The sequence below is a fragment of the Trachypithecus francoisi genome, unplaced genomic scaffold (assembly GCF_009764315.1).
Source record: "Trachypithecus francoisi isolate TF-2019V2 unplaced genomic scaffold, Tfra_2.0 Contig01579, whole genome shotgun sequence".
Classification (NCBI taxonomy): Eukaryota; Metazoa; Chordata; class Mammalia; order Primates; family Cercopithecidae; genus Trachypithecus; species Trachypithecus francoisi.
The window spans coordinates 33,216,045-33,228,246 of record NW_022681442.1 but is presented as its reverse complement, the minus strand read 5'-3'; the positions used below and the strand labels follow the sequence as shown (position 1 = coordinate 33,228,246).

The 12,202-nt window shown below is 35.0% G+C and overlaps 1 protein-coding gene across 2 annotated transcripts in view; it reads right to left on the bottom strand.

Moving 5' to 3' along the window:
• The window catches only part of HPSE2 (heparanase 2 (inactive)), a 776,827-nt gene that overhangs the window by 31,646 nt on the left and 732,979 nt on the right, over positions 1-12,202 (bottom strand). The window lies entirely within an intron of this gene.

The following is a 12,202-nucleotide window of genomic DNA, read 5'->3' as shown; positions in this document are numbered from 1 at the left end:
ATTTCTGTTTAATTATGGAATGGGCTATTTCCATTCCTTAGAATTGTTACTAACATGATCATCCAAACTGTCATCCTCCAAATATTGTCGCTGAAGACTACTAGTGCAGTGGGACTGAGGTGACGCTTCTCCACATAGGAGACCAGAGTCCTTGATTCCAGAGTCAGAAAGGCAAACAGAAAAATGTTTGCAACCATGGTGCTAATTCTTGGTTATCCTCAACAGTTTGACAATAGAAAGTGTAATTCTAAACTAAAAAGAATGTGATGCTTTAACCATTCTATGAACCATGTGTAATGGATTTAAAAATATTCAATCTGTGGCACACATTTATATGAGCTTACAAAAGCGCACCTTAATTTCTGTTGTATTTACTATCATCATATTTTGTGTTTGCATCTGATATAAATATAAAATTTACATTTCTCTTGTGCACGTTCTTATCAACTATTGTGAGGTAATGACTTCAGTGTTTATAACTCAGTGTATAAAATAGGGCTTCCTAATAACATTTAGGACCCCCCACCCCACTCAAATTCCTGAATTCAGTGAATATACTGTTCAGTGCATACTCTTCAATGCCTTAAAGACATCATTCGTATTTTATTAGCATTCATCTTTTCAGGCAGAAGCCTTCTGATAATGTTTTTTTTTCTTGTGTGGTCATTTATAGTATCAGCTGCTTAAAAATATCTGAAGAGCTGCGTAAATCAGAACGAAGTCTCCAAGCCCCTTTGCTACTAGAATGGCTCCAAATCTGCCCTGAGTAGTTAGTGTGCTCTAAGCCATGCACAACCATTTGCTTTAATTTTAAGTGGCCTTAGGATGGCTGTTAAATATGGTGTCCTAATATTAAAAAAGGCAAATAATCATTATCAATTATATAGATGGAAAAAGTGTTATGGGTTTAATATGCTCAAATTTGGTTACAATTTCTGTGTTTTTGATGATTACTTTATGAAGTGGTTATCACACTCCAAGGGGATTTCCACCCTTTTCTTCCTGATTTGCAATGTGCTTTATTTTAAATGATAAAAGTAAAAAACTGTAAGTTAGCTATGATTAGCTTACTATTTTCTCAGTAATAGTAAGATATAATCCTCTGATATAATAATAGGGATTATTATTCTCATTTTACAGACATGCGGACGTTTCAAGGTATATCTCAGGTCACAAAACTAGTGAATGGTAGACCCTGAAAGCAAATAGGGATCTATTTGCCTCCAATGGCTGTATAACACTTTCCTTCACGCTGTGAAGTACGACGTCATATTACATAAAGACACAAGGCAGCTGAAAAACAAAGAATTCAACCTAGAGAGTGGGTACAAAATCTGGAAGGGATCCTTAGTTTTTATATACAGGTTGCCAAAATTTAGTTTCTGATTTTTACACTCACAAAGCATTTAGAAGTCAAGAAGAGCAAAAGCACAAAACACTTCCGTTTCTCCAATTTCGACTCACTACAGATCGCTCCCATTTTTCTTATCCTTCATTCCAATGTCTTATCACAAACACCCCTGTTTTTATTTAGGTAATTTGAAAAAGCTGAACAGGCTTGCTCTCAAACTTGCATTTGGGCATAGCCATTATCTTTGTGTTACAGCAATTTTCACTTAATGTGAGACACGTTTGTAACAGCAAGTTACAAAATAAACTTATAAAAAATAAACTTATATAATATAATTCCCACCAAAACTGAGTGGCAAACTTTAGATTTATTAACTTGAAACCTCTCTGCTTTTCAGTAGGAGATAGCTAAATGCCATGTCATTCTCTAAAAAAGGAGACGAGGATACCTGGGTAAAACTCTAAAGAGGTTTGGGATAGATATATAAAAGAAGTCGATAAGGTTAATTCCTAATGACCAACATTCTTTCCCAATTTTTTTTTTTACTGTGGTGAGATCCGCATAACATAAAATTTATCATCTCAGCCATTTTTAAGTGTACAGTTCAGTGGTATTACGTAAATTCATAATGTTGTATAACCATCACCACTGTCCATCTTTATAACTTGTCATCTTGTAAAACTGAAACTCTGTACCCATTAAACATTAACTCTTCATTCCTCCTTCCCCAACCTCTGGCAACCATCATTCCACTTTCTGCCTCTCTGACTATTCTAAGTACCTCATATAAATTAACTCATAGTATTTGTCTTTTTGTGACTGGCTTATTTCCCTTAGCATAATGTCCTCAAGGTTCATCCATGTTGTAGCATATGTCAGAATTTTCTTCTTTTGTAAGGCTGAATAATATTCCATTGCATTTGTATACCACATTTGAACTTAATTTGCAGCCTAACACATGGACTTATCCTGCAAAATGTCCCATATGCAATGAGAAAAAAATGTGTATGCTATTGTTGCTGGGTAAAGTGTTTGGTGTGTCTGTTAGATTTAATTGGTTTATTGTGTTGTTTAACTCCTCTACTTCCTTACTTCTGTCTTGTTTTTCTTATCATTATTGAGGATGGGATATTGAAGTCTTCAACTGTTATTGCAGAAGTGTCTGTTTCTCTTTCAGTTCTGGCAACTTTCACTTCATATTTTTGTGATCTGTAATTAGGTGTGTAAACATAATTGTTATATATTATTGCTGTATTGAACCTTGTATTAATATATAATGTCCTTCTTTGTCTCTTATAATCTTTGAAAATTTAAAATCTATTTTGTCTAATATTAGTAAAGCTGCCTCTGCTCTCATTTGGTTACTATTTTTATGGAATATATTTTTCCATCCTTCCAATCTTTTTGTGTTTTTGGGTCTACAGTGAATCTCTGTGTAGACAGCATACAGTTGGATCCTGTTTTACTTTTAAAATCCTTTCTGGCAACCTCTGTCTAACTGGAGAGTTTAATCAATTTACATTTAAAGTAACTACTGATAAGGAGGGACATCTGTCATTTTGCTGTTTTCTATATATTATAGCTTTTTTGTCCCTCATTTCTGATATCACTGTCTTCTTTTGTGTTTAGTGATTTTTTTAGTGAAATGTTTAAATTCCTTTCTCATTACCTTTTGTGCATACTCTATAACTATTTTCTTTGTAGCTACTTTGGTATTACATTTAACATCCTAATTATAACACTCTAATTTGCATTTATACCAGCTTAACTTTAACAATATACAAAAACTCTGCTCCTTTACAGCTCTGTCCTCACCCTTCTCAATTGTTTGAAATGCTTGTTCTCTGGTGTCGTAAAGAAATAGCACTTGAACATAAATTTAATTTATTTAGTAAGGCCATTTTTATTTCCTGCAGAAAGGGTACACTCGCCAGCAGTTTTGCCACAAGAGTACACTGAACAAAGGAGACAGGGTCATTTATAACCTGACACATCCACCCTACTGCTGTGTCTGGTTTCCATTGGCTGGAACGGGACCTTACATTCTGTTATTTGTCTGGTTTGGCTAGCAACTTAGAATTTTTTAAAAGAGGCAAAGGTAGAGGAGAACAAAGGAAGGAGGAAGTAACTTGTGGAATGCTGAGAAAGATAAAAACACTTTTAAATAAGGAAGAGGAACAGGCTATGACCTAATGCTTGCTTGGACCAGTATAAGCATGCCAGGGCAAATATTTATGCTAAATTGTGGGAGCTAAGAACATAAAGCACATTGATTTCTTTACTACGGCCAGCAGATATTTAAGAATGTTAGCACAGGTCTTTGAATAAATTTTGCTTTTAGGAGAAGTTACTATTTATTCCTAATTAGACGGAGAGGAAAGTCTTTGAAGAGGAACCTCTACTTTACTTTTTATATCAATGGCTGATGTCACAAAATTACATCTTGATATACTGTGTGTCCCCAAAACATAAACTGATAATTCTTTTAAAAACATGATTCTCTTAAATTATGTAGAAACAAAAATTGGAGTTACAAACCAAATAATAACACTAGCTTTTAGACTAATAATTGTTTTTAAAAGAGGTATTAGTCTGTTAAATCATGCAGAAAAACAGTTAAAACCTATTGTCTTAAAAGGAGTTAAAACCTATTGTTACAATAATGCCAGCTTGTATATTTGCTCATATAATTAATATTTATTGAGATATTTATTTTTTCATACAACTTTGAATTACTATGTAGTATACTTTCATTGCAACATGCAGGACTGCCTGAAGCATTTTTTGCAGAGCAAATCTAGTCGTCACAAAATCTCTCAGCTTTTCTTTATTTGAGAATGTCTTAATTTCTCCCTTGCTTTTGAAGAAAAAGTTTTGATGGATATAGGATTCTTTGTTGACAGTTTTTTTTCTTTCAGCACTTTGCATATATTGGCTGACTGCCTTCTGGCCTTCAAAGTTTCTGATGAGAAATCTACTGATAATCTTACTAAGAATTACTTATATTTGGCAATTCACTTCACTCATGCTGCTTTCAAGATTTGATTTGGCCTTTAAAATCTGATTAAAAGTGTCTTGGTGTGGGTCTCTTTAGATTCATCTTATTTAAAATTTATTGAGCTTCTTGGATGTTTATATGCATTTTTTTAAATCAAATTTGAGATGTTTTCAGCCATTGTTTATTGATTATTTTCTGTGCTCCTTTTTCTCTTCTCCTTCTGGGACTCCCACAGTGTGTATATTGGTCCACTTCATGGTGTCCCCCAGGTCCCTTAGGCCCTGTTCATTTTTCTTCAATCTTTTTTTTCTGTTCCTCAGACTAGATAATTTCCATTGTCCTACCTTTGAATTTGCTGATTCTCTCTTCTGACTGCTCCAATCTGCCTTTGAATTCCTCTACTAAATTTTTATTTCAGTCACTATATTTTTTAGCTCCAGATTTTTTTTTGTTTGTTTCTTTACAGGTTTTCTTTCTCTTTACTGATATTCCATTTTGTTTATATATCATTTTCTTGACTTTTTCCACATCTTCATTTAGCATCTTCAAGAGAATTGGTTTAAAGTCTTTGCTTAGTAGATCTGCCATCAGGTCTTTTTCAAGAATGGTTTCTATGGATTTATTTACTTTTTTCTTTGAATGAGCCATACTTCAAAGATATTGTTTATTTGTATGCTTTGTAATTTTTTTGTTGTTGTTGGAAACTGGACATTTGAATCTAATAATGTGGTGACTCTGGAAAACATATCCTCTTCCTCCCTAGGGTTTGCTGGGTTTTAGTTGTTTTTCATGATGCCTCCTATTCTGCCATCTTCCCAGAATCCTCTATAACATAGGCTTTTAGTTTTGGTAGTAACAATCCTTTAGTTGTATATGGCATAAATATTCTGTTCAAGTCTGTAGTTTGACTTTTATCACTTTTTACGGTTTTTTGTTTTTGGTGTGTGTGTGTGTGTGTGTATGTGTGTGTGTGAGTGTGTTTGTGTGTGTTTAATTGTTGTAGGCTGTTTCTGTGCCAAGGATCAGCCTGAGGTACAAACTTAAGATCTTCTCAGGTCTTTTTTGAGTCTGCACCTTTTCCTGGGTATGCATAGTACTTTCTACTTTTCCCTGTACACGCAGTTGCTTTTTGAATGTTTCTGTATTTAATGTCTGAAAGAAAAAAGAGGAAAAAAGGAGGAGAGTAAAAAAACAAAACAAAACAAAAAGGCACCAATCTTTTAAATCCCCTACAGTCACTTCAGCCAGAGGGGGAGAGGCTTACATCAATGGAGAGAGGTGCAACAACAATGGTTGCCTGCCTCCTTATCTGCACCTCTTGGTCAGAAGCAGTAATCAGAGATGAGAGTAGAGATCCCTGGTATTTAGAGGATGGGGTATTTTTTGACCACTCTGACTCCTGCAAGCTGTATGCAAACTGCTCCAGGAACACATACACAGCTACCTGCCATAGGGCTAAGAGGTGGGGAATGGGTAGTCACTACTGAGCTAAGAGCTGAAATTGACCAAAATTAGCTGCAATTCACCTTCCTAGCCTTCCCTTGAAAGCTGCAAGCCTTTATTTAATAGACCTTGTCCTTCTAAAATAGTTACATGAGACAGATTCTGCCAGTGCAATTGTTGTCTGAGTGAAGAGACAGATTCATGATGCCTCCTATTCTGCCATCTTCCCAGAATCCTCTATAACATAGGCTTTTAGTTTTGGTAGTAACAATCCTTTAGTTGTATATGGCATAAATATTCTGTTCAAGTCTGTAGTTTGACTTTTATCACTTTTTACGGTTTTTTGACATGGAGAATTAAAAAAAATTTATAGGAAAACACATCAATATTTTTCTTTTGGTTTTTTCCTTTTTTAAATTCTTAGTTAAGTCCTTCCTCATATAAGGATTAGATACATCTTCACTTATATTTCTTCTAGTTCTTTTTTATATTATTTAAACATTTAAACTTTTAATTCATTGAAATTGATTTGATGTATACTATTAAGTTTGTTATTTTTTAAGTAGTCTGGTAATTATTTTAGTATCATATATTGAATAACCTATCCATAAGCCCATCCTTATCACATACTACGTAACAGTAAGTCGTCTCTTAATGTCATCAAGAGGTTCTTGGAAATTGTGACTTTAAGTGAAATGATGTGTAACAAAACCACTGTTTTCCTCATCAACATTATAATGAAATGACATTGAGCAAAATGACATTATTTGAGGGTTTGCTGTACATCATTTCACTGAAAAGCACAGTTTCTAAGAATCTATCAATGACATTAAATGAGGACTTTGTATGTATGTGTGTGTATCTTATGATGTGAGATATTCATGATATACTGATAAATAGTATATGTAATTCTGTGTCTAGATTTTCTATTGTCTTTCACTGAACTCTCATTTTTAATCAGTTTCACAGCATTTTCATTATTATCATTTACATTTTAATATCTACAGATTCAAGTCTATTTCATTATACTTTTTATTATTTTGTTCAAACTTTTCTTATTTAGGCATATTTATTTAAAGCATTTTTGAAATTGATATATAATCAAGATACATATTTTCAGGGTGCATGCAATAATTTAATTTGATCATAAATTTGTAAAGATCAAGTCAATGTAATTGAGATTTCCATTACCTCATACTCATTTGTTTTTCCAAATAAATTTTGAAATCATTTTCTTTTTTAAAAATTTCAATATTGACCTCAAGTAGAATGAGGTCATTTTCTTGTAGCATTGTTGCAGAGAATTTTGAAGCTAGCATGATTTTTGTTATATGTATGGGTAACGTGTTTATTTTCTAGTTTTTGTGTTTTGCTAGGATGCTCATAGAAGTCATGTTTTATCCTTAATTTTATGAACTTTGGCCAGAAATGTGTCAATATGAGTTTCTGCATTAATTTACCAGTATTAGGGAGAGCACTTTTGATCAGAAAGACAAACACTTTTCTTTAGCCTCTGAGAACTTTCTTTAAATATAGCTTTGAGGAGATTCGACCATCATGGTGGACGGGAGGCAGAACTAGATTGCAGCTCCAACTCAGACAGACAAAGCAGCATGCGGAGGCTCACATCGTGAATTTTAGCTCCAGATCAACTGCAAGAACAAACCAGCAATCTTGAGAGGACCCACAGACTCTCCAAAGGAAGCAAGCGAACTGCTTCTACAGGACCCGGGAGGCACCCTAAATACTGTGCTGATATCCATGGCTGAGAGACCCATAGACGGTTCCCATCACAGGACTCTGTGCAGACAACCCCCAGTACCAGCTTGGAACTGGGTAGACTTGCTGGGTGGTTAGACCCAGAAGACAGACAACAATCACTGCAGTTCAGCTCACAGGAAGCCACATCCATAGGAAAAGGAGGAGAGTACTACATCAAGGGAACACCCCATGGGACAAAAGATTCTGAACAATAGCCTCTAGCCGTAGACCTTCCTTCCCTCTGACAGAGCCTACCCAAATGAGAAGGAACCAGAAAACCAACTCTGGTAACATGACAAAATAAGGCCCTTTAACACACCCAGAAAATCACACTAGTTCACCAGCAATGGATCCAAACCAAGAAGAAATCCCTGATTTACCCGAAAAAGAATTCAAGAGGTTAGTTATTAAGCTAATCAGGGAGGCACCAGAGAAAGGTGAAGCCCAATGCAAGGAAATCCAAAAAACGATACAAGAAGTGAAGGGAGAAATATTCAAGGAAATAGATAGCATAAAGAAGAAACAATCAAAACTGCAGGAAACACTGGACACACTTGTAGAAGTGCAAAATGCTCTGGAAAGTCTCAGCAATAGAATTGAACAAGTAGAAGAAAGAAATTCAGAGCTCAAAGATAAGGTCTTCAAATTAACCTAATCCAACAAAGACAAAGAAAAAAGAATAAGAAAATATGAACAAAGCCTCCAAGAAGTCTGGGATTATGTTAAGTGATGAAACCTAAGAATAATCGGTGTTCCTGAGGAAGAAGAGAAATCTGAAAGTTTGGAAAACATATTTGGGGGAATAATCGAGGAAAACTTAACTGGCCTTGCTAGAGACCTAGACATCCAAATACAAGAAGCACAAAAATCACCTGGGAAATTCATTGCAAAAAGATCATCACCTAGGCACATTGTCATCAGGTTATCTAAAGTTAAGATGAAGGAAATAATCTTAAGAACTGTGAGACAGAAACACCAGGTAACCTATAAAGGAAAACCTATCAGATTAACAGCAGATTTCTCAGTGGAAACCCTACAACTAGAAGGGATTGGGGCCCTATCTTCAGCCTTCTGAAACAAAACAATTATCAGCCAAGAATTTTGAATCCAGTGAAACTAAGCATCATATATGATGGAAAGATACAGTCTTTTTCAGACAAACAAATGTTGAGAGAATTCGCCACTACTAAGCCACCACTACAAGAACTGCTAAAAGGAGCTCTGAACTTTGAGACAAATCCTGGAAACACATTAAAACAGAACCTCTTTAAAGCATAAATCGCACAGGACCTATAAAACAAAAATACAAGTTAAAAAGCAAAAACAAAAAACAAAAAAACCACGGTACTCAGGCAACAAGTAGCGCAATGAATACAAAGGTACCTCACATCTCAATACTAACATTGAATGTAAATGGCCTCAATGCTCCACTTAAAAGATGCAGAACTGTAGAATGGATAAGAACTCACCAACCAACTAACTATCTGCTGCCTTCAACAGACTCACCTAACCCATAAGGACTCACATAAACTTAAAGGGGTGGAAAAAGGCATTTCATTCAAATGGACACCAAAAGCAAGGAGGGATAGCTATTCTTTTATCAGACAAAACAAACTTTAAGGCAACAGCAGTTAAAAGAGACAAAGAGTGACATTATATAATGGTAAAAGGCCTTGTCTAACAGGAAAATATGGCAATCCTAAACATATATGCACCTAACACTGGAACACTCAAATTTATAAAACAATTACTAATAGACCTAAGAAATGAGATAGACAGCAACACAATAATAGTGGGAGACTTTAATACTCCACTGACAGCACTAGACAGGACATCAAAAGACAGAAAGTCAACAAAGAAACAATGGATTTAAACTATACCTTGGAACAAATGGACTTAACAGATATATACAGAACATTTCATCCAACAACTGCAGAATACACATTCTATTTAACACTGCATGGAACTTTCTCCAAGATAGAACATATGACAGTCCATAAAATGAACCTCAATAAATTTAAGAAAATTGGCATTATATCAAGTACTCTCTCAGACCACAGTGGAATAAAACTGGAAATCAACTCCAAAAGGAACCTTCAAAACCATGCAAATACATGCAAATTAAATAACCTGCTCCTGAATGAGCATTGGGTCAAAAACAAAATCAAGACAGAAATTAAAAAATTATTCAAACTAAACGACAATAATGACACAACCTGTCAAAACCTCTGGAACACAGCAAAGGTGGTGCTAAGAGGAAAGTTCATAGACCCTAAAAGGCTACATCGAAAAGACTGAAAGAGCATAAACTGACATTCTAAAGTCACACCTCAAGGGACTAGAGAAACAAGAACAAACCAAACCCAAACCCAAAAGAAGAAAGAAAATAACCAAGATCGGAGCAGAGCTAAATGAAATTGAAACAAACAAAAAATACAAAAGATAAATGAAACAAACAGCTGGTTCTTGAAAAAGATAAAGTTGATAAACCATTAGCAAGATTAATCAAAAAAAGAAGATTAAGAAGAAAGAAAGTCTAAGTAAGTAACCACATTAAGAAACAAAACAGGAGATATTACAACTGACACCACTGAAATACGAAAGATCATTCAAGGCTACTGTGAACACCTTTATGCACATAAACTAGAAAACCTGGAAAAGGTAGATAAATTCCTGGAAAAATACCCTCGTAGCTTAAATCAGGAAGAATTTGATACCCTGAAGAGACCAATAACAAGCAGTGAGATTGAAATGGTAATTAAAAAATTACCAACAAAAAACAGTCCAAGACTAGATGGATTCACAGCAGAATTCTACCAGACACTCAAAGAATTGGTACCAATTCTTTTGACACTATTCAAAAGATAGAGAAAGAAGGAACCCTCCATAAGTCATTCTAGGAAGCCAGCATCACCCTAATACCAAAACCAAGAAAGAACATAACCAAAAAAGAAAACTACAGACCAATATCCTTGATCAATATAGATGCTAAAATCCTTAACAAAATACTAGCTAACTGGATTGATCCAACAACATATCAAAAAGATATTCCAACATGATCGAGTGGATTTCATACCAGGGAGGTAGGAATGGTTTATCATATGCAAGTCAATAAATGTGATATACCACATAAACAGAATTAAAAACAAAAATCACATGATCATCTCAATAGATGCAGAAAAAGCACTTGACAAAATCCAGCATCCCTTTATGATTAAAACTCTCCAGCAAAATCGGCATACGAGGGACATACCTCAATGTAATAAAAGCCATCTGTGACAAACCACAGCCAACATAATACTGAATGGGGAAAAGTTGAAAGCATTTGCTCTAAGAACTGGAAAAAGACAAGACTCAATAACTTATTTAGATTTGTTTGGATTAAGGTAGAATATTAAAGGTGAAATAAATAAATAAATAAAGCTTTGAATTCTTACTTCTTTCTATTGCTCCAATCTCTGCTTCAGGAATCTGTTAGATCTCCATCCTCAGTTCTGCACATCTATCATCTCCTTTCTGATTATTTTTTAAACATTTTGTGTTTCACCTGCAAGAGGTTGTCTCAAGTTTGTCTTCCACATTGCTACACCTATTTTCTCCAGGACTATTTCTGTTACTTACTATGTCCAATGAACATTTTAATTGTTATTATAATTTTAGTTTCCTCATAATCTTTTCTTGTCTCCTTTAGCTCACCTTATTGTCTGACTCTCACTTAATTTTTTTTCATTTTATGTATATTATGTATATGTTTTTCATATACAGCAGACTATATGTAACTTACATGATAGTTCTGAAGCACATGAGAACCTACCATCCACTGTAAAAGTTACCGTAATAGGGCAGGGCACGGTGGCTCAAGTCTGTAATCCCAGCACTTCAGGAGGCTGAGGTGGGCGGATCACGAGGTCAGGAGATTGAGACCACCCTGGCTAACATGGTGAAACCCCATCTCTACTAAAAATACAAAAACAAAGTTAGCTGGGTGTGGTGGCACGCACCTGTAGTCCCAGCTATTTGGGAGGCTGAGGCGGGAGAATGGCATGAACCCAGGAAGTGGAGCTTGCAGTGAGCTGAGATTGCACCACTGCATTCCAGCCTGGGTAACAGAGTGAGACTCCATCTCAAAAAAAAAAAAAAAAAAAGGCTACTGTAATACCCACACTGTTGCATTGAGTTACGTGATTCTTCTCTTTGCCATTAATTTCCTTACTTTATATTTTATAGCTTTATCCACATATGTACTCCTAAACAGTATATTATTCAGTGTGTTAGCTTTATAAAAGTAGTATGTAATTTCCCGTGTCTTAATTTTTTCACTTAACTTTATGCTTCTAAGATTCATCCAGGTTGTTACATGCACTTATAGTTTGTTCCTTTTTAATTTTGTATAATACTTCATTGTGTGAACATCCTACAGTTTATTTATCTATTCTCCTACTGATGGATATTTGTGTCTAGACTTTTGCTATTATAAGCAGTGTGGTTTTGAAATTCTTATTCCTGTTTCCTTACACACAAGAGAAAAAATCTAGAGGAATGTTACTCCAACTGTGATTGGAGACCAGCAGCAACTTCATCAGCTGGGTGCTTCAAAGAAACCCAAATTAATAGAATTCACCCCAGACCTAATGATTTAGAATCTCCAG